The sequence below is a fragment of the Solanum verrucosum genome, unplaced genomic scaffold, assembly GCF_900185275.1.
Source record: "Solanum verrucosum unplaced genomic scaffold, falcon-dt-bn FXZP01000049.1, whole genome shotgun sequence".
Classification (NCBI taxonomy): Eukaryota; Viridiplantae; Streptophyta; class Magnoliopsida; order Solanales; family Solanaceae; genus Solanum; species Solanum verrucosum.
The window spans coordinates 11256123-11282176 of NW_026020221.1; the positions used below are offsets into that span (position 1 = coordinate 11256123).

A 26054-nucleotide genomic window follows, 5' to 3' on the forward strand; every position below is an offset into this window, starting at 1 on the left:
GTAAACTCAATATATGGTAATATATTTTGAGTGTCATGCCCTAGCCATAGAAGCAAACACTTTGAAGAAATTCTCTAGTATGATTATGTCACATGTATTATTAGCTGCAAGTGCAAATATAATTGAATTGCAGCGTATTTCGAGTACTTTCATTGAAGTTTGAAAGGAACTCTTTCAAAAGCAGGTGGAATTTACGAGGAAGCATTGTTGGGATGCCCTTCTTAGTTATGCTTGGCTTCCTTTTTCTAAAGGAATGATTACGAGTATTATGAATTATGGGCTTGCTAATTATTATCCATCTAGAACCAACTCCAGTAACAGCATTGGTGTTCATCTTTTCCCTGCTAACTGTAGTGAGATTAGGTAGTGCTATTTACAGCTTTTGATTTTCAGTCAAACTGATTTTTTGTGCAATATGGACAAAGTTGAAGGAGGACATTACAGGTGCATTTTAGAAATAAGTTATTTCGGTCGGTAGAACATGTAATGATACTTCATCTATGTTTTTTCTGAAAATAGTGGGTAGTGACAACATTCACAAACCTCAAGGTGGGGGGGTGGGTTATCTGAAACTTCCGTATAGTTTTGCTAGTAAAACGGGCTGAATTCTTGTTGTAGTGTATGCCTCTGCCTATATGCTATGTTGTACATATTATTTCATTTGTCCTGTTTCGGAAAGAAAGAAAGTTTGTGCTACTGATAGGGCGCAAACGGAGGTCGAAAGAACTTGTTCAAGTGCTTCCCGTAAGAGAATTCAGAAGAAAACTCCAGCCAAAAGTGCAAAATCTAAATATATTCCCGTGTATTGTTCTATCCTAGGAACACCATTCCGAGTGGTAAATACTCTAAATACATAACCTACTTACATGGGCTTTTGTATCATGTCAGTTCTTGGAAAAGTGCATAATATACTAATCAACATCATCTCTTCTACCAAAATTAGTAGGATGCTTGAAATACACATATATTATTGGAAGCTCTTCATATATATACACATTTGTTGGATTTACCACAATGGAGATTACATGTGTTGGTTCAAAGCAATGCCAGTGTGTATTTTATGTTGTACTAGTGGTTTAACTAACTGTATGATTTCTACGTCTTAATGCTTGTGATATTGGGTTATTGGCAATGAACATTATTGCACTATGACCCTATTTATGGGATTACACTGGACATGTTGTGGACAAAAAAGTACCAGACTTTTTTCTAACTGCTAAGCATATTGATTTCATTTTTTTTTAGTCAATTTATAATTTCCCTAGTGTTTATCATCAATAATAGAGGAATATCAATCAAGTTTGTCAGTTGCTGGTTTCTGGTTTTTTCTTTTTGTATGGTACATGTCCATTTTCCTGAACGATTATTAGTTTGAATTTTCACAGAAGATCCTTCTTGTTGGTAATCCGGTTTTAATAGTAGACTAGATTGATTTTGGTACAGTCAGTGTTAATGATCTCCCACATTATTCTATCCATTTAATTGATTCCTTGGTGCTTGTCAAATGTGCAAACTTGGCTTGTAAAAGCTGCAAATAATGACCTATGTTATGTGCTGATATAACTGTGTTCAAGTAATTTCATAGGTTTTTAGAGGAATTTCACGTACACAGTCGATATGTACTTGTAAAGGTGATGATTATTATTCAAAGGACACTTTGGTTTGCAGTTATTCCAAGTAAGAACTATTGACTTCCTCTTTTTTTTTCCCATGTTGCTGATCGAGGAAATGTTGCTCTTAGGCAAATTTCTCTTAGTCAGGAGGATTGTGGCTACCAGTACAACTCAGTGTCAACTATAGGTTTGAATCCTTTAAGAGTAGCTGACTTCTTTGATCTTCAATTACCATCAATAGTATCGGCTATCTAGAAGTGTTGAGTATTCTTGGTAGATATGTGATATAAACAATGCTTTATCTCTATCATTCTCTTACTTGGTATGTCCATATACTGACTTTGAAATCAGTTAGCTTCGTGGTGTGCTTACCATTTTCTCTTTCAGCAATGAAATGTATTCTGACGTTTACGTGTGGAGTTGTAAATCTACGGTGATGATGAGATCTCATTTTTTGCTAATATTTCTTTCAAGGGTAAATGTTTTAAATTTAGTAGAGTGAATTGAAGTTCAACTTGGTATGAGAAAATCAATGATGATGCAATGTGTTTCTTCTTGAGTAAAGACAAGTTTTGGGCTCTTTTATTCTGTTAAAGTACATATTGAGTTGAGTTTGTTACTGAAATCTGAGAACTTAGACCCATATTTGGCATTGGAAGGCCCTCAGGGATTTCTCAGCTGTCAAAAAAAAAATCTGATCTATACTTGCACTTGTTTGTGTCGAACTTTTCCCCTGCTCTATAAGCATATCTTGCTAGATCCAAGTAAAAATGTATTAACACGTAGTACTCACTCTCAGATGAAGATGTGAAAATTGAAAGTCAACGAGAGGGGGGGTGAATTAAAAATTCGTCCAGTCGACTTCCTGTGAGGAGTAGTCGACTCACCTGCAAGTTAGTTCAACAGTATAAAACAAGTTAAGATGCAGAAAGTAAATTGACATAGAATGTTTTATACTGGTTCGGATCACCGATGTGGTGGCTAGTCTAGTCCCCTTGGGTTTCCTTAAGAGCTTGGTGCGAACTTGGTTGTACAAAAAGTGTAATCTTCAAGTCATGTCTGATATGCAAATCAGAGCTTCTATGTTGACACTACCTCTACTTGTATAACCTACACTCAGAATCGTTCCTTCTCTTTTTCTTTTACAATTGTTCACTCTCGTGTACAAAGCTTTATGAAAGATGAAAGAAGATTACAATATAAGTTCAAGTGAAGTTGCACACTTCACAACTATGGTTGAGGAGGTTTATATAGGATGTGCTCTTTTCAGAAACCCAAGGGTGTTTGAATCAAGGATCATTGATTTTATCCTTTATTCGTTCGTGATTGATTTGCTGAGTCATGTCCATATCAGATATGTGCATGGAAAATCAAATCTTTCCTTGTGGGATGATCTTGAATCTTGACTAGTCTTCATGTCTTGACTTCATCCCTTAATTTGATTTTTCCCAAAAGTGATCTTGACTGCTGGACGATATTACTTCCATGAGTGTGTCTGTTGATTGATGCGTGTTGTCCTCTTAGATTTATTTAGAGGATATCTTCTACTTTGTCTTCATCTTGTTTCCTTGTGCGTCCCTCCTGATTCCTGCAAGTTGTTCCTTTTGATCTGATTGATCAAATATTTGCTTTCCTTTCTTAAGTAGCTTTATCCGCAAATCATCCACTTTCCTTTATTAGGAGAGTTTGTGCTTTGTGTTGTATCTCGTTCTTTTCCTGCATCAAGTGATGAGTTAGTTTTTGTATTGTCATTATTAAAACATTCTCGATTATATGAGGCTAACAATCTCCCCCTTTTTGATAATGACAACTTAATTGTTTAACTATAGAGATAAAGAAAAATGTAGTAAGACTTCCCTGAAATGTTGAGGTCCGTGTGAAGCTCCCCCTGAATTAAGTGCCTCTTGTTTGAGTGAACATGGACCTCGATCATTCTCCCCCTTTGGCATAATAAAAAAAAAGAGTAGTAGAAAGCACAAACTATAGTCCAGATAACACTAAAATACGAGAAAAACAGAGTAGGAAGGCTTGGAGCCTTCAATATACAGTCCAAAAGACATAGGGACACATCCCTGTTAGAAGTTGTCCAAAAGTTGCAAGAAAAGGAGATCCCAGATGTCAAATGATTAGAGCCCCAAAAGTACTTTAGAGTATTGATAACCCTGTCACTGAAAGAGTTGTAGGAGCGCTCCACATTTCTGGATAGGCTGGAATAAGAGGTTGGAACAGATATGGCAAGTTCGTTATTTGAAGAGTCGACTCCACACTTAAGAGAGTCAACTTGCCTGATTAGCTTATTAACAGTTGCAATGCCTTCTTGCTTTATACCTGTCATAGCAATACGAAGCTTACCGATATCAGAGTTGGTATCCTTTTGGAGTCGAAACACTTTTTCAACAGCATCGTGGAGAGTTTCTAATCCACGTTCCACAACCGTGATGCAAGTTTTCAGTTCATCAGAGTCCTGAAGCAAAACAACAGCTGACTCTACGGAGGTCTTAGTTGGCTTGGCCGCTTCAGATCGTTCTTGGAAAGAGTCCTTCTTCACCCACCTAATTCATACCTCCACATAGCCCATGTTGTAAAACGTGCAAGAGTCATAGGTGGCGCTGATCTCAATTGGTTTGAACTTGGAGAGATCAATGAGTTTGTCCACTAGTATTTGAGATATGAGAAACCCATACGGTAGACTTGCAGATGGATTTGATTCCTCAGCACTCTCCCACATATATTCCTTAAACCAATTTGCCTAGCTGATCCTGTATTTCTTAAGCAGACAATAGAGAACGAACACATCCCTGTTGGAGATGTTGCTCAGAAAGCCTTTCCTGGGCAACAAAGTGGTAGCAATACTATGCGCCAATATTCGATTTTCAAAACACAAAGATAAAGGGCCAAATTCGGACAGTTGTGCGTTGGGTTCAGCCACGACGGTTTTGGCACCTTCCAGGGTTACCTCAAAGTCAATAGGCCAGGAACCATTCATATAAGGAATAACACCAAAAAATTTAGTTCCAAAAACATCTTTATACAAGGGCTCACTAATAATAAGACGATTTACCAAAACTAGAGTTTCTAACTCACCACTATCACTTGATACATGGAGATTAGCATAAAATAATCGAACAACCTCTTCAAACACTTCAAGACCACAGAGGGTAAAAAGCAAAGACAATTTTTGAGCTTTAAGGAAAGGGCTTATCAGACAGTTTGAGTCGCGCAACTGACTGAGATTTACCACTCTACCAAGAACAATAGGATGAGACTTGAACCGTTCATACCTTTAATTTTGCTCCACCCCCTAGAAACGATGCATGTCCACAGGGAAAAGAGTTCCAGAAGAACTCGGTTTTGCTTTCTTTAAACCCTTTGTTTTTGCTGCAAACAACTTGCGCTTAGAGGACACAGGAGGGGAAGCAAGTGATTCATCAGATGAATCAGAGGATAAGGAGAAAACATCGGGGGAATTTGAGGAACGAAGATCAGAGCTTTTGAGAGAAGCCATCGATCATGTTTTAGGCATGGTGTGAAAGAAGACAAGGGAAGAGAGAAGAGAAAGAATGAGGGGTGAGAGGAGGGAGAAGAAGGGTTTTTATGGAGAGAAGAGAAATTAGAGGGGAACAGAAAAGGAAGAGACATAGAAAGAAAGGAAAAGACTTTTTACGGGGAGAAGAAACAACGGAGCACGCTAAACAAGGAAAAAACACAGAATAGTGTACGAAAATAGTACGATTTAAAATAAATAAGCAAATAAAAAAGGAAAAACAAATCAGTTTAGGGAGCAAAAATAGTAATGCCCAACCTATTTCGAAGGAAACAAAATCTTTCTTCAAGTAGGGGTTTTGTAAAAATATCTGCTAATTTATTTTCAAAATTAACAAATTCTAATGAAAAATCACCATTTTCAACATGATCACGAATAAAATGATGCTTAATGTCAATATGCTTAGCCCTAAAATGATGCACAATATACTTAGAAAGGCTAATAGCACTGGTATTATCACAAAAAATAGGAACAACTTCAAAAGATAAATCATAATCGAGTAATTGATTCATCATCCATAATAATTGAGTACCACAACTTCCCACTGCAAGATATTCTGATTCTGTGGTGGATAAAGCTACGGAGGTTTGCTTTTTGTTGTGCCATGAAATTAGGGATTGTCCTAGAATTTGGCAAGTACCACTAGTGTTTTTTCGATCATTTTTATCACCTGCAAAGTCAGCATCTGAGTATCCAATTAATTCAAAGTGAGAAGAGTGAGGATACCATAGCCCTAGTTTTGTAGTTCTAATCAGATAGGGAATGATTCGTTTTACTACAGTGACGTGAGATTCTTTTAGAGCAGCTTGAAACATGTACATTTGTAGACACTGAAAATGATATCTGGTATGTTTGCAGTGAGATAAAGTATAGATTCAACCATTCCATGATACATTTTTTCATCCACATCTTTACCTGGTGCATCTGTTTTGAGACATGTGGAAGGACTCATTAGAGTTCCCAAGGCTTTACCTTTTTTGAGCCCGAATTTTTTAATGAGCTTCTTGGTGTATTTGGTTTGACTAATGAAAGTTCCATTAGTTGATTTCTTAATTTGTAGTCTAAGGAAGAAAGAGAGTTCTCCCATTACGCTCATTTCAAATTCTCCTTTCATTAAACTTGCAAAGTTCTCACACAAAGAAGAGTTAGAGCTTCCAAATATAATATCATCCACATAAATTTGTACTATAAGAATATATAAACCAGATCTTTGAATAAAAAGAGTTGTATCAATTTTCCCCCTTTGAAAATTATTTTGTAGTAAAAAAGTACTTAATCTCTCATACCAGGCTTTTGGGACCTGTTTGAGACCGTAAAGAGCTTTAGGAAGTTTATATACAAAGTCGGGACAAGAGGGATTTTCAAACCCAGGGGGCTGTTTAACAAAAACTTCTTCCTTAATAAAATCGTTTGAGAAGGCGCTTTGACATCCATTTGAAAAAGTTTGAACCGTTTGAAAGAAGCATAAGCAAGTAATATTCAAATAGATTCTAATCTTGCTACAGGAGCGAAGGTTTCATCGTAATTTATACCTTCCTATTGAGAGTAACCTTGAGCAACTAAACGTGTTTTGTTGCAAATGACTTTTCCATTTTCATCCAACCTGTTTCAGAATACCCACTTGGTTCCAATGACCGAGCAATTTTTCGATCTCTTGATAAGAGTCCAAACTTGATTTCTTTCGAATTGGTCAAGTTCTTCTTTTACTGCATGTATCCAAGATTCATCTTCCATAGCTACACTTATCTGTTTGGGTTCCATTTGAGACACGAGAGCCAAAGAGGCTTGTTTTCGAAGTGAGGACCTTGTCTGAATTTTGTCGTTAGGTTTCCCAAGAATGAAGTTTTCAAGGTAACTTGCATTTTGTCTCCATTCTCTTGGAATGTTAGCCTTTTCAGCTGGGGTCGTCGACTGCTCCTCTATAATAGTTGACTCTTCAGTGTTAGGCGAGGAAGTAATTTGTGGAACTTCTTCAGTTTGCTTATGGGAAGGAATTTCATTGTCACCAGCTTCAGTTTCCTGTACTCTTGGATTAGTGTCATCAAAACCTACACGCACAGATTCTTCAACACTTAAAGTTTTTTTATTAAAAACTCTAAAAGATCTGCTAAGAGGGGCATAACCTAGGAAGATACCTTCGTCGCTTCGTGGATCGAATTTACCAAGAATATTCTTACCATTGTTGTAAATGAAACATTTGCAACCAAAAGGATGAAAGTAGCTAATGTTTGGCTCTTTTCCTTTCCAGAGTTCGTATGGAGTCTTTTTTAAGATGGGCCTGATAAGACACTTGTTAAGAATATTGCAGGCAGTACTTACAGCTTCAGCCGAAATATGATCAGGAAGATTTCGATCCAGTAGCATAGTTCTGGCTGTATCCTGTAATGAACAATTTTTCCTTTCTACGACTCCGTTTTGTTGTGGAGATCTAGGTGAGGAGAAATTTTGAGTTAATCCATTTTGAACACAAAAATCCTCGAATGCTTTGTTTTCAAATTCTCCACCAGGGTCACTATGAATGGTCGTAATGAAATAGCCTGCTTCTCTTTGAACTCTTAATATCTTTTACCTTGAAGGATGAACGAGTTTTCTTACCTATTTGATATGCATCACAAATGTGATTTTTCTCCAAATTTAATTTCGGGTTCCCAATAACTAAGTCCAATTTAGAGAGTTTCTCAAGAGCATGCATGCTTGCATGTCCTAGCTTTCGATGCCATAGCCATGGGTCACTGGTAACTGCAGTAAGATAAGTAAGAGAAGGAAAATCAACATTGTTCAGGACATATATAATATTTACTCGATCTCCGATGAGAGTGAGTTTTTTCTCTGGATGTTTGATAATGCAGCTTGCAGTGCTGAAAGTAACTTGAAAATCGGCATCGCATAGTTGACTAATGCTAAAGAGGTTGTGTTTAAGTGCTTCAACAAAGTATACTTTAATTAGATAACATGAAGAGCTAGGAGTGATGGTTCCTACTCCTGTTACTTCTCCTTTGGCATTGTCCCCGAATCTTACACATCCTCCATCAATTCTTTTTAGCTTTTTGAAATTTTCTTTCTTTCCACACATGTGTCTGGAGCATCCACTGTCAAGTACCCACATTCCTTTTTTGTAGGTTTTCTTAGACTGCTCTTGCAAACAAGAAAGATTAGTTTCTTTTAGGTACCCAAGTATTTTTGGGTCCTTGATGATTAGTAACTTTTGGTCTCCAAATCCATTTTGCAGAAGAGTATTTTCTACAATTGAAAGATTTATGACTAAGATCACCACAGGTATAACAAGTAATTTTAACAGAGTTCTCAGGGGAATGAGAGTTAGATATATATCTGTATGATCTGTTTGAATCATGATTAGAAAAGTTTCTTCTATGGAGTGTAGTTCTGTTGGATCTCATAGAAACTATGACTCAGTGATTTTCTGATGTTGTTTAGTTACATCTTTACTTCTTCTAGCTCTTCTGTAAGTAAGTCGGCTTCAATCTAAATTGCTTCAAGAAGAATCTGCAAGTCTTTCTTTTCTTGAGCAATTTTGTTGTATTCATCAATGACTTTCTGTAATTCATTAGCAACCATATCCAGAGAATTTTATAAGTCGTTGCAATTTGAACAATTAAAAGGTCTTACCTCACTTGTTTCACCTAGAGCCATGAAACACAAATTTGCCATTTCATCATGGTCATCATCAGTTGTTTCTCTTTGATCCCATGCTCCAAGAATTTTAGGATCTTCATTTCTCCGAGTGTTTCTTCTTCTTCGTTCTGGGCAATTTAGTTTGATGTGTCCTAGTTTTCCGCAGTAGTAACAACGATCATCATTCCTTTTAAATTCATTCTTCTTGAAATCTTGTTGAGGTATCTCTCTTCTGTGTCTGAGCATTTTTCTTACTCCTTGATTTATGAGAGATATTCCTTCATCCTGATTTTCATCAACTTCTTCTCCAATTTTAGATGTTTCAACTGTAAATGCTACAGTCTTCTTTTTATCGTCCTTGTTGTACCTATTAATATGATTCTGTTCATAGGCCATTAGGTTGCCTCAGAGTTAATCGTATGTCATTTTCTGCAAATCTCCATCTTCAAGAATGACAGCTTTAGTTTCCCAAGCCTTAGGAAGACTCCTAACGAGTTTCTTGACTTGTAGTGCATTTGAATACACCATTCCAAGTGACTTGAGTTCGCATACAATTTTACTGAATCTCGTAAACATTGATTCAACGTTTTCATCTTCGGCCATTTTAAACAACTCATATTCATTTACAAGAGAACTAATTCGAGCTTCTTTTACTTTAGTAGTTCCTTCATGAGTCACTTCTAGTTTATCCCACATTTCTTTTGCAGTTTCACATGTTGATATCTTGCCATATTCTGCTCCACTCACTGCACAATATAGCAAACTTATAGCTCTAGCGTTAGTTTGAATTACCTCTTGTTGTTCCTTAGTGATGTCAAATGATTCAGGGTCAAATGGCTTTTCAATGCCATCTTGATTTATCAATCCAGGAATTGGCTTTGGGCCCTTCTTGATCACTATCCATGTGTAATGATCCTCCTGGTCATGTCTATTTTTTGCCTTCTGTGTGTCATTTAGAGTGTTCCTGTAGCGATCCCAAGTCATTTATAACTTGCTGGGACTGATAGTTCAGTTACCTAGTCGTTCGTTTGGTTATTATACGGGTTTTAGTGTTTTTGGAGCTTATGAACCTTGAACGATCATCTTCGATCAAAAGTTCAAGAAGATAACATCGGAATTCAATTCTGACAATTCCATCAGCTCATAAAGGGTCATTTTAGGCTAGTAGCATGGTCAGCATGACTCCCGAGGTTTTCAGTGTGAGTCGGTGCGCTTAGGCGTTTTAACATTAAGTTTAAGCCTAAGTTTGACTTTAGTAAACATTCTGAATAAACGCACTCCGATGAGAATTCCGTCAGCGCGGTTAGCTCTGGAATATCGAGTTTGGTCTAGATTGACCCTTCTTTTGTGTCCCAAGGTTTCTGATTTTTTTCTGAGTCCTTTTGTCATTTTTGACTTAAAATGGCAGTTGAGTATGGGACCCACTTTTTCTCAAGATGACCTCGTATGGAAATTTTGACTACCACATTGAGTCTGGAATATTAAATTTGGTATGGTTGCATATCTTGTTTGCGTGCACGGGGTTCCGAACGAGATCGGAGCACCCCGTCGAAGTTTTAAGTTTTTGAAAGTTAATGCAGAAAAATCTACTATAAAATGCAGATATATCAACAACCCTTTTCCAAACTTAAAATCCTCATATCTCTCTCATTGGAAGTGCGGAAGCTTCATATTTTTGGTGACTTTGTTGTAGAGTGTTCAAAAGTTGTCGGGTGTACGTAATTCGAGGTAATTTCATGATAAACCTGACTGTTGTACCCTTTTTCGAGCTTTTGTTTTTGGCATTCTTGTTTTGGTCATATCACTTTCATTTTAGCTCAGTTTTGGGTGATTCAAAGCCCCACATGTTGGGAATTGTCGTGGCTTCATCATGGAGTGTACAAGAAGTGCGGTCACTATTAGATCCTTGTAAATTTCAAGTTTAGACTGCTCAATGTTTTCTTTTAAGTTGATTAAAGTGTGGTTTTTTTGCTTGTTGGTTTTTGTTGTGTTTTAAGCCTCGAATTGTGTTCCATCTTGGAACACAAGTTTGGGGTACTGTTTTGGGTCTCTTGACTGAGTCAAATTCGAACAGTTCGGTGCGGGTCCCACTATTCTCATTTTGACTCCAAAATTGACCCGTCTCCGTTTGTTGTGATTTTGGTGTCTAAACGATCGTACTAACATTGTGATCCTATATTGGATAGAGTGATAGCGTTCAAAGGTCGTTCGGAAAGGAAAAGCTCTGGCAAAGTGATTTGGATCCCGCGCAGTCGGTCTTAAGGTAGGCTACGACTTCCTTTCTATTAGATTGAGCATAATTGTGTAAAAGCATGTCGATTGGAGTAAATTGTGGTGGGTACCGGTTTCCTACTTTACTTTGATTAGATGCATCATGTTAGGATCGATTGGTCATATCTTGGGTATTGTATCATGTTAACCGATTTAGTAGAGTTGCATGCTTATGTGCTAAATGCTATTGTATGCTTGTATGATATGTGTTGTATGCTTGTTCATCCTTAATCGTAAGCATCATGTCCTTAGTCAAGGTTAGGCTAGCATTGCCTTAGACTTATGACCCGTGTGGGCTGGATAGCCTTGACTTTTTGCCGATTTCGTTGGGATGACTTAGCTCCTTGTAGACTGGAGTAGCAGACTTGAGTCTGATAGTTGAGCCTTAGATTAGGCGTTATCGCTGCTTGCTGCACTTCTGTATCTTCTCCCACTAATTTGTGATTTCAACGCATTCTCGAAGGTTCGGTGCATCACTAGAGACGTGGAAATGAGATAGTATAGGCTTGGAGCCTTTTCTGTGATTTCTTAGAGTGGACGACGTTCCATAGTGGATGTTGTTAGATTGGATCCTATTAGAGATACCATCACCCCCGGGATCGTTCTTTCTATCTGGGCTGGGAGCGTAATGCTGGCTGGGTAGACTCGGTGATTTTGGCTATCGCCCTCGGTCCTCTCTTTCTACCTGGGTTGGGAGAGTGCTTTTGGCTGGGTGTCCCCGGATTGCTCTTTCTAGCTGGGCTGGGAGCTGACTGCATGGTAGGATGACTCGCGATATCAACCTCACCCTCTGGTCCCTCTTTCTAGTTGGGTTGGGAGTGGACTGTTTGGTAGGGTGCCCCTTGGGGTCACTTTTTCTAGCTAGGCTGGGAGTGTACTGCTGGCTAGGTGGAGTCTGATGGGTTATCTTGGTTACTTTGGGCTGGGAGCCCAGTTTTCTTCTTTCTCAATAGACTTAGCTTTTTTGTGTACCTGTCGGGCTTTTGTGGGTCCGTTCAGGTTTTATTTAAACTGGTGCACGAGTGTACCTTTTCGGCTTCTGGGGTCTAGTTAGGTTTAGTTTAGTTGTACCTAGTTTATTTCTGGTATGCTCGTGTGCTTTCTTTTCATATCCATTTTGACCTCTCTATGTCTAGATTCTATCATTTCCTATTGTTTTTACCATTTTTGCTCAGTCGGCCTTTGATCCCTACTGAGTACCTGTTGTTTTGGTACTCATGCTACGCTCTGCATCTATTTCGTGATACAGGTCCCAGTATCAGTTACAAGCGGTGAGTAGTTCCAGCCTTCTTTCGCAGCTGTGATTCGGAGACGAGGGCGAGCACTTGGCGTTTTGCGTTAGTCTTGTCTCCTTCTTTTGTTTTAGCTAGTCTTGTTGCCTTTGAGACATGCTCTGTTGTGATCCACTTTTGGGACTTGTACTTTTTATTAAATAGCTCTGTACTATTGACTTCCAAGTTCTGGGAGAGATTTCTGTATATATTTATTTTAGTTTGTTTCTACCTTGTTTCCCTTGTTTAGATTATTGTTTTCGCTAGTTTCTGCCCTTACGCTTATTGCTTGATGTTCTGAGTTGCAGGTTAGCTTACCTATTTGTAGAGTAGAGTAGGTACCTTCATGACTCGAGAAATTGGGTTGTGACAAGTTGGCATCAGAGCCCCAGGTTCATCCGTCTCACTTGTACAGAGTTAACGTCTAGTAGAGTCCTGCGGATCGGTGCGGAGACGTCTGTAACTTATCTTCGGGAGGCTACAAGATGTCTTTAGGAAGATTTCCTCTTTTTTTCACTTTTGTCAACGTGTGTCTTATTGTTTCTTTGAAATCTTACTTGTTTCACTCTTTCACAGGATGGCTCACTCGCGGGGTGGCGCGGCCGGGGGTGATGCATCCGGGCCTGGAAACAGAGCCCCAACTTGGGGTATATGCCGAACCCGAGGTCGAGAGACGGCTGCAGCACCAGCCTAGGAGAGAGTGGAAGATCCAGAGCCAGTAGGGAACCCTCCAACACTTCGTATACCAAATCAGTCGGTGGGGCCAGGGCCAGCCCAGCCGCCACCCGGACCAATTCTAACTCCAGATCTCCAAGTCGCTATTGGTCAGCTCTTTGGTGTGCTTGAGGGTATACATCAGCCACCCGCTCCAGCTACACCAGCATTAGTACCGCAGGATCAGCCTACAGTGATGGCACCTCAGGTCCAGGTACCACCTGAGGGAGTGCAGCCCTTGGCAGCGGACAGACCTATGTTGCTTGAGGACCAGAAGATGCTTGATGTGTTTCTCAGGTTGACACCATCGAGGTTTTCTGGGGCTGTGGGTGAGGATTCCCACGAGTTTCTTACTACTTGTCGTGAGAGGCTTCGTACTTTGGGTCTAGTGGAGTCTAGAGTGGCTGACTTCATTGCTTACCATCTTGATGGGCCAGTCAAGAAGTGGTTGCACACATTCATTCAGATCATGCTAGTTAGATCTCCACCAGTATCATGGGATGAGTTTTCTGAGGCCTTGTTGGCCAAGTTTATTCCTCTTAGCATCAGAGACCGCCTCAAGGATCAGTTCTGTAGGTTGGAGCAGGGCTCCATATCAGTGGCAGATTACGAGACTAGGTTCCACGAGCTTTCCCGCCATGTAGAGATGATATTACCTACAAAAGAGGAGAGGGTTAGGTTCTTTCTCCGTGGGTTGAGATTACAGCTTTGGCTTTAGATCCAGTCCTTAGTTTCTGCGGGTCTATCTTTTTTAGACGTACTTGACCATGCCAGTACTATGGAGCATCTTCGTTGCGAGGCCCAAGGGGGTAGTGAGAAGAGGACTAGGGATGAGGGCAGCTACAGTGACTCCCGCCCCAGGTCTAGGGATTATCATGATTAGACCAGACGACGGTTTCGACAGGGTCAGTCTAGCCAGCCTACCGAGGCCTCTCTTCAGGCATCATATGGTGGTCAGAGCGAGCCCACTTTGAGTCAGGGTAGTGAGATGTTTCAGTCGGGTTCTTCAGGCCATGGTGGTCGTTCTTCTGGGAGTCACCCTCGATAGGGTTGCTATGAGTGTGGTGAGATGGGTCATTGGGCCAGGGACTGCCCTCAGTATAGTCGGGTTTCTTCTGCTCCTCAGGTATCTTCCTTATCTTTACCAGCACCTCCAGCTAGAGGCCGTGGTCAGGGTCAGGGTCAGGATCAGGATCGTAAAGGTGGTCATCAGGGTATACGGGGTGGTCCCCGAGGAGGTAGGTTAGGTGGTAGGTTTGATGGTCAGGGCAGAGGCAGACATAGCCATTTCTATACAGCTCCAGCGAGGGAGGATGCTGAGGCATCAGACAATGTGATCACAGGTATGATTATTTTATGCCAGTTGCCCGCCTTGGCTTTATTTGATCCAGGCTCTACTTTTTCGTATGTTTCTGTTTAGTATGCTTCACGCTTAAGTATGATTTTTGAGCCTCTGGTAGCACCGTTGCGTATGTCGACCCCTGTTGGTGAGTCTTTAGTAGTGGATTAGAAATTTCGATCTTGCTTAGTTACTATTCAGGGGAGTGACACTCGGGCTGACCTTATATTGCTTGACATGGTTGATTTCGATGTGATTTTGGGCATGGACTGATTATCCCCTTATCGCGCTGTTTTAGATTGCTTCTCTAAGACCATTACCTTAGCCATTCCTAGTATTCCTCTAGTGGTGTGGCAGGGATCTCATGGTAGCACACCATCGGGGTTATCTCTTTTATTCGGGATAGGAGGCTAGTGGCTAGTGGATGCTTATCATATTTGGACTATGTACGTGATATGAGTAAGGAGGTCCCTCCGGTTAAATCAGTTTCGATTGTTCGTGACTTCTTAGATGTGTTTCCTACCGACCTACCTGGCCTACCCCCAGAGCGTGATATTGATTTTCCGATTGAGCTTGAGTCGGGTACTCGGCCTATATCTATTCCGCCATATCGGATGGCTCCTGCAGAGCTCAAGGAGCTCAGTTTTTAGTTTCAGGATCTCTTAGGTAAGGGAGTTATCAGACCTAGTGTATCACCTTGGTGCACTCCTGTTCTTTTTGTTAAGAAGAAGGACGGTACGATGCATATGTGTATTGACTATAGGCAGTTGAATAAGGTGACAGTGAAGAATCGATATTATCTTCCTAGGATTGATGACCTATTTGACCAGCTACAAGGAGCTTCAGTGTTCTGTAAGATTGATTTGAGGTCTGGTTGCCACCAGTTGAGAATAAGGATAGCGGACATCCCTAAGATTGCATTTAGGACCCGTTAGGGCCATTATGAGTTCTAGGTGATGTCATTTGGGTTGACTAATCCCCTGATGCCTTTATGTACTTGATGACATGCGTGTTCAGGCCTTTTCTTAATTCCTTCGTCATAGTCTTCATTGATGACATTTTGATATACTCGCGTAGTAGGGGTGATCATGAGCAGCATTTAAGAGTTGTGCTCCAAACTTTGAGAGATCAGCATCTTTATGCCAACTTCTCAAAGTGACAATTTTGGTTAGACTATGTAGCGTTCTTAGGGGACGTTGTATCCAAGGAGGGAATTATGGTAGATCCAGCGAAGATTGAGGTTATTCGTGACTGGGCTAGTCCTAGCAGTTACTGAGATTCGGAGCTTCGTCAGGCTAGCCGACTACTACAGATGATTTGTGGAGGGTTTCTCTACCTTGGCAGCACCTCTGACCCGATTGACTTGTGTTGATGTTCCCTTTGTTTGGTCAGAGGAGTGTGAGGTGTGCTTTTTGAGGCTCAAGAAGTTATTGACCGTCGCTCCTATATAGACTCTTCCAATTGAGGGCAAGGGCTTCACGGTTTATTGTGACTCATCCGATGTTGGTTTGGGTTGTGTATTGATGCAACAGGGCCAGATTATTGCTTATGTGTCGAGGCAGCTTAAGATCCATGAGCGCAACTACCCCACCATGACTTGGAATTGGCGGCGGTAGTTTTCGTGCTTAAGATTTAGAGACACTACTGGTATGGAGTTCGATGTTAGATCTATAGCGATCATAGGAGTCTTCAGTACATCATTATCGAGAGGGACCTTAATTTGAGGCAACGTCGTTGGATTGATCTCCTGAAGGACTACGACCTCCCTATTCTCTATCATCCGGGCAAGGCGAATGTGGTAGCGGATGCTTTGAGCCGAAAGGCAGAGAGTATGGGTAGTCTAGCCTTCTTATATGTTAAGGAGTGACCCTTGGCTTTGGACATTCAATTCTTAGCTAATAGCATGGTTCGGTTGGATATATCAGATTCTAGATGCGTCTTTGCCTATAAAGGAGTTCAGGTTTCTTTGCTTGATAGGATCCGTGGTTGCCAGTTTGAGGATGAGGCGTTTGTGTCCCTTAGAGATCTAGTGTTAGCGGGTGATGGTGGTCAAGCTACCTTAGATCCTGATAGAGTGTTGAGATTCGCCGGCCGCATTTGTTTTCCGAGAGTTGGAGATTTGATACAGTTGATACTTTCTGAGGCCCATGAGTCTAGATACTTTATCCATCCGGGCACAACGAAGTTGTACCGTGATTTGAGGCAGAATTACTGGTGGAGTGGCATGAGGAGAGATATTGCTGACTTTGTTTCATGCTGCTTGTGTTGCCAGCAGGTGAAGGCCGAGCATTTGAGGCTTGGTGGTGAGTTTCAGAGTTTACCCATTCCGGAGTGGAAGTGGGATCGCATTACTATGGATTTTGCGGCTGCCCTACCGCAGACTTCTAGAGGTGTTGACAGCATTTGGGTCATCGTTGATCGATTGACCAAGTCAGCATATTTCCTTCCTGTTCAGTCTTTATTTAGCACCGAGAAGTGTGCTCATATCTACATTCTGGAGGTTGTTCGACTTCATGGGGTGCCAGCTTCTATTATATCAGATCAGGGTTCTCAGTTCACATCTAGCTTTTGGAGGACCTTTTAGGATGAGTTGGGTACTCGGGTTGACCTTAGCACAGCTTTCCACCAGCAGACTGATGGTCAGTCGGAGCATACTATTCAGGTCCTTGAGGACATGATGCGGGCTTGTGTTTTGGATTTTGGTGGTCATTAGGACCAGTTCTTGCCTTTGGCGGAGTTTGCGTATAACAACAACCACTATTCTAGCATTCAGATGGCCCCATTCGAGGCCTTGTATGGTAGGCGTTTTCGCTCTTCGGTGGGCTGGTTTGAGTCTACAGAGCCTAGGCCACGGGGTACAGATTTGATTCAGGAGGCTTTGGACCAGGTGAGAGTGATTCAGGATAAACTCAGGACGGCTCAGATAGGCACCAGAGTTATGTGGATCAGAGACGTCGACCTTTGAGATTCTCTATTGGTGATCGGGTATACCTCTGTGTGTCGCCCATGAAGGGCGTGATGAGGTTTGGGAGGCGGGGCAAGCTTAGCCCCACGTACATTAGGTCTTTTAAGATAGTTCGGACAGTTGGGGAGGTTGCTTATGAGTTGGCCCTACCTCCAGCATTTTCAGCCATCCACCCGGTTTTCCATGTCTCGATGTTATGCCTGTATGTTCCTGATGAGTCCTATGTGCTTCAGTATGATGCAGTCGAGTTAGATGACTATTTGACATGTGTAGAGAAGCTAGTTGCCATTCTAGATGGAGATGTGAGTAGATTGCACTCAAGAGCCATTCCTATTGTTAAGGTCTGTTGGAGGCATCGTTCAGTCGAGGAGGCTACGTGGGAGACCGAGCAGGAGATGCAGAGCATTTTCCTGGCTTGTTTGAGCCATCAGGTACTTCTTGACCCTTACTTTTGCGGACGAAAGTCCTTTTTAGTTGTGGATATTGTAATGACCCTCCTAGTCATTTTTGTGTTTTGCCTTCTTTGTGTCATTTAGAGCATTCCTGTAGCAACCCCAAGTCATTTATGACTTGCTAAGACTGACATTTCGGTCACCTGGTCGTTCGTTTGGTTATTGTGCGGGTTTTAGTCTTTTTGGAGCTTATGAATCTTGAACGATCATCTTCGTTCAAAAGTTCAAGAAGATGACATCGGAGTCCAATTCTGACAATTCCATCAGCTCTAAAAGGGTCATTTTATGCTAGTAGCATGGTCGGCATAACTCCCGAAGTTTTTAGTGTGACTTGGTGCGATTAGGCGTTTGAACTTTAAGTTTAAGCCTAAGTTTGATTTTAGTCAACATTCTGAGTAAACACACTCGGATGAGAATTCCGTCAGTGCGGTTAGCTCAGAAATATTGAGTTTGGTCTAGATTGACCCTTCTTTTGTGTCCCTGAGGTTTCTTATTTTTTTCCAAGCCCTTCTGTGGTTTTTGACTTAAAATCGCGATTGGGTGTGGGACCCACTTTTTGTCAAGATGACCTTGTATGGAAATTTCGACTGCACCATTCAGTCCGGAATATTGAATTTGGTGTGGTTGCATTTCTCGTTTGCGTGCACGAGGTTCCGAACATGATCGGAGCATCCCGTCGGAGTTTTAAGATTTTGGAAAGTTGATATAGAAAAATCTGCTATAAAATGCAGAAATATGAGCAACCCTTTTCCAAACTTAAAGTCCTCATATCTCTCTCATCTTTCAACCGAATTAGGCGATTAGAAGTGTGGGAGCTTCGTATTTTTGGTGGCTTCGCTGTAAAGTATTCGAAAGTTGTCGGGTGCGAGTAATTTGAGGTAATTTCACGATAAACCTAACTGTTGTATCCTTTTTTAAGCTTTTGTTTTTGGCATTCTTGTTTTGGTCATATCTCTTTCATTTTAGCTCGGTTTTGGGTGATTCGAAGTCCCACGTGTTTGGAGTTATTGTGGTTTTGTCGTGGGGTGTTCAAGGAGTGTTGGGCACCATTAGATCCTTGTAAATTTTGAGTTTAGACTGTTGCATGTTTTCTTTTAAGTTGATTAAAGTGTGGTTTTCTTGCTTGTTGGATTTTGCTGCGTTTTGAGCCTCGAATTGTGTTCCATTTTGGAACACAAGTTTGGGGTACTGTTTTGGGTCTCTTGACGGAGTCAAATTCGAACAGTTCGGTGCAGGTCTCACGATTTCTGTTTCGACTCCAAAATTGACCCATCTCCGTTTGTTATGATTTTGGGGTTTAAACGACCATACTAACGTTGTGATCCTCTATTTGATAGAGTGACAGCGTTCAAAGGTCGTTCAGGAAGGAAAAGCTTCGGCAAAGTGATTTTGAGCGCGTGTGGTCGGCCTTAAGGTAGGCTACGACTTCCTTTCTATTAGATTGAGCTTAATTGTGTAAAAGCATGTCGATTGGAGTGAATTGGGGGTGGGTACCAGTTTCCTACTTTACTTTGATTAGATACCTCATGTTAGGATCAATTGGCCATATTTCGGGTATAGTATCATGTTAATCGGTTTTGTAGAGTTGAATGTTTATGTGCTAAATGCTATTGTATGATTGTTCATCCTTAACCGTAAGCATGATGTCCTTAGTCTAGGTTAGTCTAGCATTGCCTTAGACTTATGACCCGTGTGGGCTGGATAACCTTGACTTTCTGCCGACGTTGTTCGGATGACTTAGCTCTTTATAGACTAGAATAGCAGACTTGAGTCTGATAGTTGAGCCCTAGATTAGGTGTTATCGCTGCTTACTGCACTTTTGTATCCTCTCCCTCTAATTTTGTGGTTTCAACGAATTCTCGAAGGTTCGGTGCATCACTAGAGACGTGGAATTGAGATAGTATAGGCTTGGAGCCTTTTCTGTGATTTCTTAGAGTGGATGGCGTTCCATGGTGGTTGTTGTTGGATTGGATCCTATTGGAAATACCATCACCCTCGGGATCGTTCTTTCTAGCTGGGCTGGGAGCATATCATTGGTTGGGTAGACTCGCTGATTTTGGCGATGGCCCCCGGGCCTCTCTTTTTAGCTAGGCTGGGAGAGTGCTTTTGGCTGGATGTCCCTGGGTCGCTCTTTCTAGCTAGGCTAGGAGCTGACAGCATTGTAAGACGACTCGCGATATCAACCTCACCCTCGGGTCCTTCTTTCTAGCTGGGCTGTGAGTGGACTGTTTGGTAGGGAGCCCCCTGGGATCACTCTTTTTAGCTGGGTTGGGAGTGCACTGCTGGCTGGGTGGAGTCTGATAGGATATCTTGGTTACTCTGGGCTGGGAGCCCGGTTTTATTCTTTCTCAGTAGACTTAGCTTTTCTGTGTACCTGTCGGGCTTATGGGGGTCCGGTTTTATTTAAACTTGCGCACGAGTGTACCTTCCGGGCTTATGAGGGTCCAGTTAGGTTTAGTTTTGTTGTACTTAGTTTATTTCTGGTATGCTCGTGTGCTTTCTTTTCATATCTGTTTTTACCTCTCTGTGTCTAGATTCTATCATTTCCTATTACTTTTACTCTTTTTGCTCAGTCGACCTTTGATGCCTACTGAGTACCTGTTGTTTTGGTACTCATGCTACGCTCTGCATCTATTTCGTGATACAGGTCCGAGTACCAGTTACCAGCAGTGAGTAGTTCCAGCATTCCTTTGCAACTGTGATTCGGAGACGAGGGCGAGCACTTGGCATTTTGGGTTTGTCTTGTCTCCTTCTTTTGTTTTAGCTAGTGTTGTTGTCTTTAATACACGCTCTATTGTGGTTCACTTTTGGGACTTGTACTATTTATTAGATAGCTCTATACTACTGACTTCCAGGTTCTAGGAGGGATTTTTGTATATATTTATTTTGGTTTGTTTCTGCCTTGTTTTCCTTGTTTAGATTATTGTTTTCGCTAGTTTCTGTTCTTACGCTCATTGCTTGATGTTATGAGTTGCGGGTTGGCTTACCTACTGGTAGGGTATAGTAGGTGTCATTATGACTCTAGAAGACAAGTTGGTATCAGAGCCCTAGGTTCATCGGTCTCACTTGTATAGAGCTAACGTCTAGTAGAGTTTTGTGGATCGGTGCAGAGACGTCTGTAACTTATCTTTGGGAGGCTACAGAACGTGTCTTATTGGTTCCTTGAAATCTCACTTGTTTCACTCTTTAATAGGATGGCTTGCTCGCGAGGTGGCGCGGCCGGGGGTGATTCACCCGGGTCTACAAACAGGGCCCCAGCTTGGGGTAGACGCCGACCCTGAGGTCGAGAGAGAGCTGCAATACCAGTCTAGGAGAGAAACGAGGATCCAGAGCCACTAGCGGATCCTCCAGCACCTCATATAGCAAATCAGTCGGTGGGGCCGGGGGCAGCCCAGTCGCCACCGAGACCAATTCTGACTGCAGATCTCCAGGACGCTATTGCTCAGCTCTTGGGTATGCTTGGGGCTATACAGCAGCCACCCGCCCCAGTTACACTAGCACTAGTACCGCAGGATCAGCCTACAGTGAGGGCACCTCAGGTCCAGGTAGCACCTGAGGGAGTACAGCCCTTGGCAGCGGACATACCTATGCCGTTTGAGGACCAGAAGATGCTTGGTGTGTTTCTCAGGTTGACACCACCGAGGTTTTCTGGGGCTGTTGGTGAGGATGCCCATGAGTTCCTTACTACTTGTCGTGAGAGACTTCGCACTTTGGGTCTAGTGGAGTCTAGAGGGTCCCACTTCATTGCTTACCAACTAGATAGGCCAGCCAGGCAGTGGTTGTGCACATTCATTCAAACCAGGCCAGTTCAATCTCCACCAGTATCATGGGATGAGTTTTCTGAGGACTTCTTGGCTAAGTTTATTCCTCGTAGCGTCATAGACCGCCTTAGGGATCAATTATGTAGGTTAAAGCAGGGATCTATGTCAGTGGAAGATTATGAGACTAGGTTCCACGAGCTTTCCCGCCATATAGAGATGATATTACCTACAGAGGAGGAGAGGGTTAGATGTTTTGTCCGTGGGTTGAGACTACAGCTTTGGCTTAAGACCCAGTCCTTAGACATAGTTTCTGCGGGTCGATCTTTTTTAGACGTAGTTGACCATGTCAGTACTATGAAGCATCTTTGTTGCGAGGCCCAGGGGAACAGTGAGAAGAGGGATAGGCATGAGGGCAGCTACAATGACTCCCGCTCCAGGTCTAGGGATTATCATGATAGGACCGAACGACGATTTCGACAGGATCAGTCTAGCCAGCCTACCAAGGCCTCTCTTCAGGCATTAGATAGTAGTCGGAGCGAGCGCAGTTTGTGTCAGGGTTGTGAGGTGTTTCGGTCAGATTCTTCAGGCCATGGTGGTCGTTCTTCTGGGAGTCACCCTCGACAGGTTTGCTATGAGTGTGGTAAGATGGGTCATTGGTCCAGGGACTGCCCTCAGCATTTTTTTATTGCTTCTGCTCCTCAGACAGCTCCCCCATCTTTACCAGCACCTCCAGCTAGAAGCTGTGGTCTAGGTCAGGATCGTAGAGGTGGTTATCAGGGTATACGGGGTGGTCCCCGAGGAGGCAGGTCAGGAGGTAGGTTTGATGGTCAGGGCAGAGGCAGATAGAGCCATTTATATGCAGCTCCAGCGACGGCGGATGCTGAGGCATCAGACGATGTGATCACCTATACGATTCTTTTATACCAATAGCCTGCCATGGCTTTATTTTATCCGGGCTATACTTTTTAGTATGTTTCTATTTACTATGCCTCACGCTTAAGTATGATTTATGAGCCTGTGGTAGCGTCGTTGCGCGTGTCGACCCCCATGGGTGAGTATTTAGTAATGGATCAGGTATTTTGATCTTGCTTATTTACTATCCAGGGGAGTGACACTCGGGCTGACCTTATATTGCTTGACATGGTTGATTTCGACATGATTCTAGGCATGGACTAGTTATCCCTTTATCGCGTTGTTTTAGATTGCTTCTCTAAGACTGTTACCTTAGCCATTCCTGGTATTCCTCCGGTGGTGTGGCAGGGATCTCGTGGTATCACACCAGTTGGGGTTATCTCTTTTATTCGGACTAGGAGGCTACTGGCTAGTGGATGCTTATCATATTTATCCTATGTGTGTGATGTGAGTAGGGAGGTCCCTCCGATTAAGTCAGTTCTGTTTGCTCGTGACTTCTTAGATGTGTTTCCTACCAACCTACCTGGCCTACCCCCAGAGCGTGATATTGATTTTCCAATTGAGCTTGAGTAGGGTACTCGGCCTATTTCTTTTCTTCCTTATCGGATGGCTCCTGCAGAGCTTAAGGAGCTCAGTGTTTAGCTTCAGGATCTCTTGGGTAAGGGAGTTATCAGACCTAATATATTACCTTGGGGCACTCCTGTTCTTTTTGTTAAGAAGAAGGATGGTACGATGCGTATGTGCATTGACTATAGGCAGTTGAATAAGGTGACAATGAAATTTATATCCTCTGCCTAGGATTGATGACCTATTTGACCAGCTACAAGGAGCTTCAGTGTTCTCTAAGGTTGATTTGATGTCCGGTTACCACCAGTTGAAGATTAGGATAGCGGACATCCCTAAGACTGCATTTACGACCTGTTATGGCCATTATGAGTTCTAGGTGATGTCATTTAGGTTGACTAATCCCCCTGTTGCCTTTATGGACTTGATGACGCGCGTGTTCAGGCCTTTTCTTGATTCATTCATCATAGTCTTCATTGATGACATTTTGATATACTCACGGAGTAGGGGTGATCATGAGCAGCATTTGAGAGTTGTGCTCCAGACTTTGAGAGATTAGCGGCTTTATGCCAAGTTCTCAAAGTGCCAGTTTTGGTTAGACTCTGTAGAGTTCTTGGGGCCCGTTGTATCCAAGGAAGGCAATATTGTAGATCCGGTGAAGATTCAGTCTATTCATGATTGGGCTAGGCCCAACTCAGATACTGAGATTCAGAGCTTCGTCGGACTAAAAGGCTACTACAGATGATTTGTGGAGGGTTTCTGTACCTTGGCTACACCTCTGAACCGGTTGACTCGTGTTGATGTTCCCTTTGTTTGGTCAGAGGAGAGTGAGGGGAGCTTTTTGAGGCTTAAGGAGTTATTGACCGTCGCTCATATATTGACTCTTCCAATTGAGGGCGAGGGCTTCATGGTTTATTGTGACACTACCGGCATTGGTTTGGGTTGTGTATTGATGCAGCAGGGCCGGGTTATTGCGTATGTGTCGAAGCAGTTTAAGATCCATGAGCGCAACTACCCCACTCATGACTTGGAGTTAGCGGTGGTAGTTTTTGCGCTTAAGATTTGGAGGCACTACTTGTATGGAGTTTGATGTGAGATCTATACCGATCATAGGAGTCTTTAGTACATTATGAGCTAGAGGGACCTTAATTCGAGGCAGCATCATTGGATTGATCTTCTGAAGGACTACGACCTCTCTATTCTCTATCATCCGAGAAAGGCGAATGTTGTAGCAGACACCTTCAGCCGGAAGGCGGTGATTATGGGTAGTCTAGCCTTCTTATCTGTTGAGGAGCGACCCTTGGCTTTGGACATTCAGTTCTTAGCTAATAACATGGTTATGTTGGATATATCAGATTCTAGACGCGTCTTTGCCTATATGGGATTTCAGTCTTCTTTGCTTGATAGGATTTGTGGTTGCCAGTTTGAGGATGAGGCCTTGGTAGCCCTTAGAGATCGAGTGTTATCGGGTGATGCTGGTCAGGCTACTTTAGATCCTGATGGAGTGTTGAGATTCGCCGATGGCATCTGTGTTCCTAGAGTTGGAGATTTGATACTGTTGATACTTTCTGAATCCCATAAGTCTAGATACTCTATCCATCCCAGCGAATATGTATCGTGATTTAAGACAGCATTACTGGTGGAGTTGAATGAGGAGAAATATTGTTGAATTTGTTTCTCGTTGCTTGTGCTGCCAGCAGGTAAATGCCGAGCATTTGAGGCCTGGTGGTGAGTTTCAGAGAATATCCATTTCAGAGTGGAAGTGGAATCGCATTACTATGGAATTTGTGACTGGCCTACCGCAGACTTCTAGAGGTGTTGATAGCATTTGGGTCATCATTGATCGATTGACCAAGTCAGCACATTTCCTTCCTGTTCAGTCTTTATTTAGCACCGAGAGGCTGGCTCGTATCTACATTCGGGAGGTGGTTCGACTTCATGGGGTGCCAGCTTCTATTATATCAAATCGGGGTTTTCAGTTCACGTCTAGCTTTTGGAGGACCTTTCAGGTTGACCTTAGCACAACTTTCCACCCACAGACTGATGGTCAGTCAGAGCGTACTATTCAGGTCCTTGAGGACCTGCTGCAGGCATGTGTTTTGAAGTTTGGTGGTCATTGGGACTAGTTTTTGCCCTTTGGCGGAGTTCGCGTATAACAACAGCTACCATTCTAGCATTCAAATGGCCCCGTTCGAGGACTTGTATGGTAGGTGTTGTCGCTCTCTAGTAGGCAAGTTTGAGTTTACAGAGCCTAGGCCGCAGGGTACGAATTTGATTCAGGAGTCTTTGGACCAGGTGAGAGTGATTCAGGATAGACTCAGGACGACTCAGAGTAGGCACCAGAGTTATGCCGATCGGAGACATCGACCTTTGAGATTCTCTATTGGTGATCGGGTATTCTTCCGTGTATCGCCCATGAAGGGCATGATGAGGTTTGGGATGCGGGGGTAAGCTTAGCCCCAGGTACAATGGGCCTTTTGAGATACTCCGGATAGTTGGGGAGGTTGCTTATGAGTTGGCCCTACCTCCAGCATTTTCAGCCATCCACCCAGTTTTCCATGTCTCGATGTTGTGCCGGTATGTTCCTGATGAGTCCTATGTGCTTCAGTATGATGGAGTCGAGTTGGATGACCGTTTGACATGTGTAGATAAGCCAGTTGCCATTCTAGCCAGAGATGTGAGGAGATTGCATTCGAGAGCCACTCCTGTTGTTAAGGTCCGTTAGAGGCATTGTCCAGTTGAAGAGGCTACCTGGGAGACCGAGCAGGAGATACAAGAGCAGTTTCCTGGCTTGTTTGAGCCTTCAGGTACTTCTTGACCCTTACTTTTGTAGACGAAAGTCCTTTTTAGTAGTGGATATTATAATGACCCTCCTGGTCATTTTTGTGTTTTACCTTTTGTGTGTCGCTCGGAGAGTTCCTGTAGCGACCCCAAGTCATTTATGACTTGCTGGGACTGACAGTTCGGTCACCTGGTCGCTCGTTTGGTTATTGTGTGGGTTTTAGTGTTTTGGAG

General features: G+C 42.4%; 2 pseudogenes; both read left to right on the top strand.

The window, feature by feature from the left end:
- The first annotated feature begins 10072 nt into the window (after positions 1-10072).
- Positions 10073-19944, top strand: LOC125831547 (uncharacterized; annotated as a pseudogene).
- A 23-nt stretch (positions 19945-19967) lies between these two features.
- LOC125831549 (uncharacterized) lies at positions 19968-25857 on the top strand (annotated as a pseudogene).
- The last annotated feature ends 197 nt before the right edge of the window (positions 25858-26054 follow it).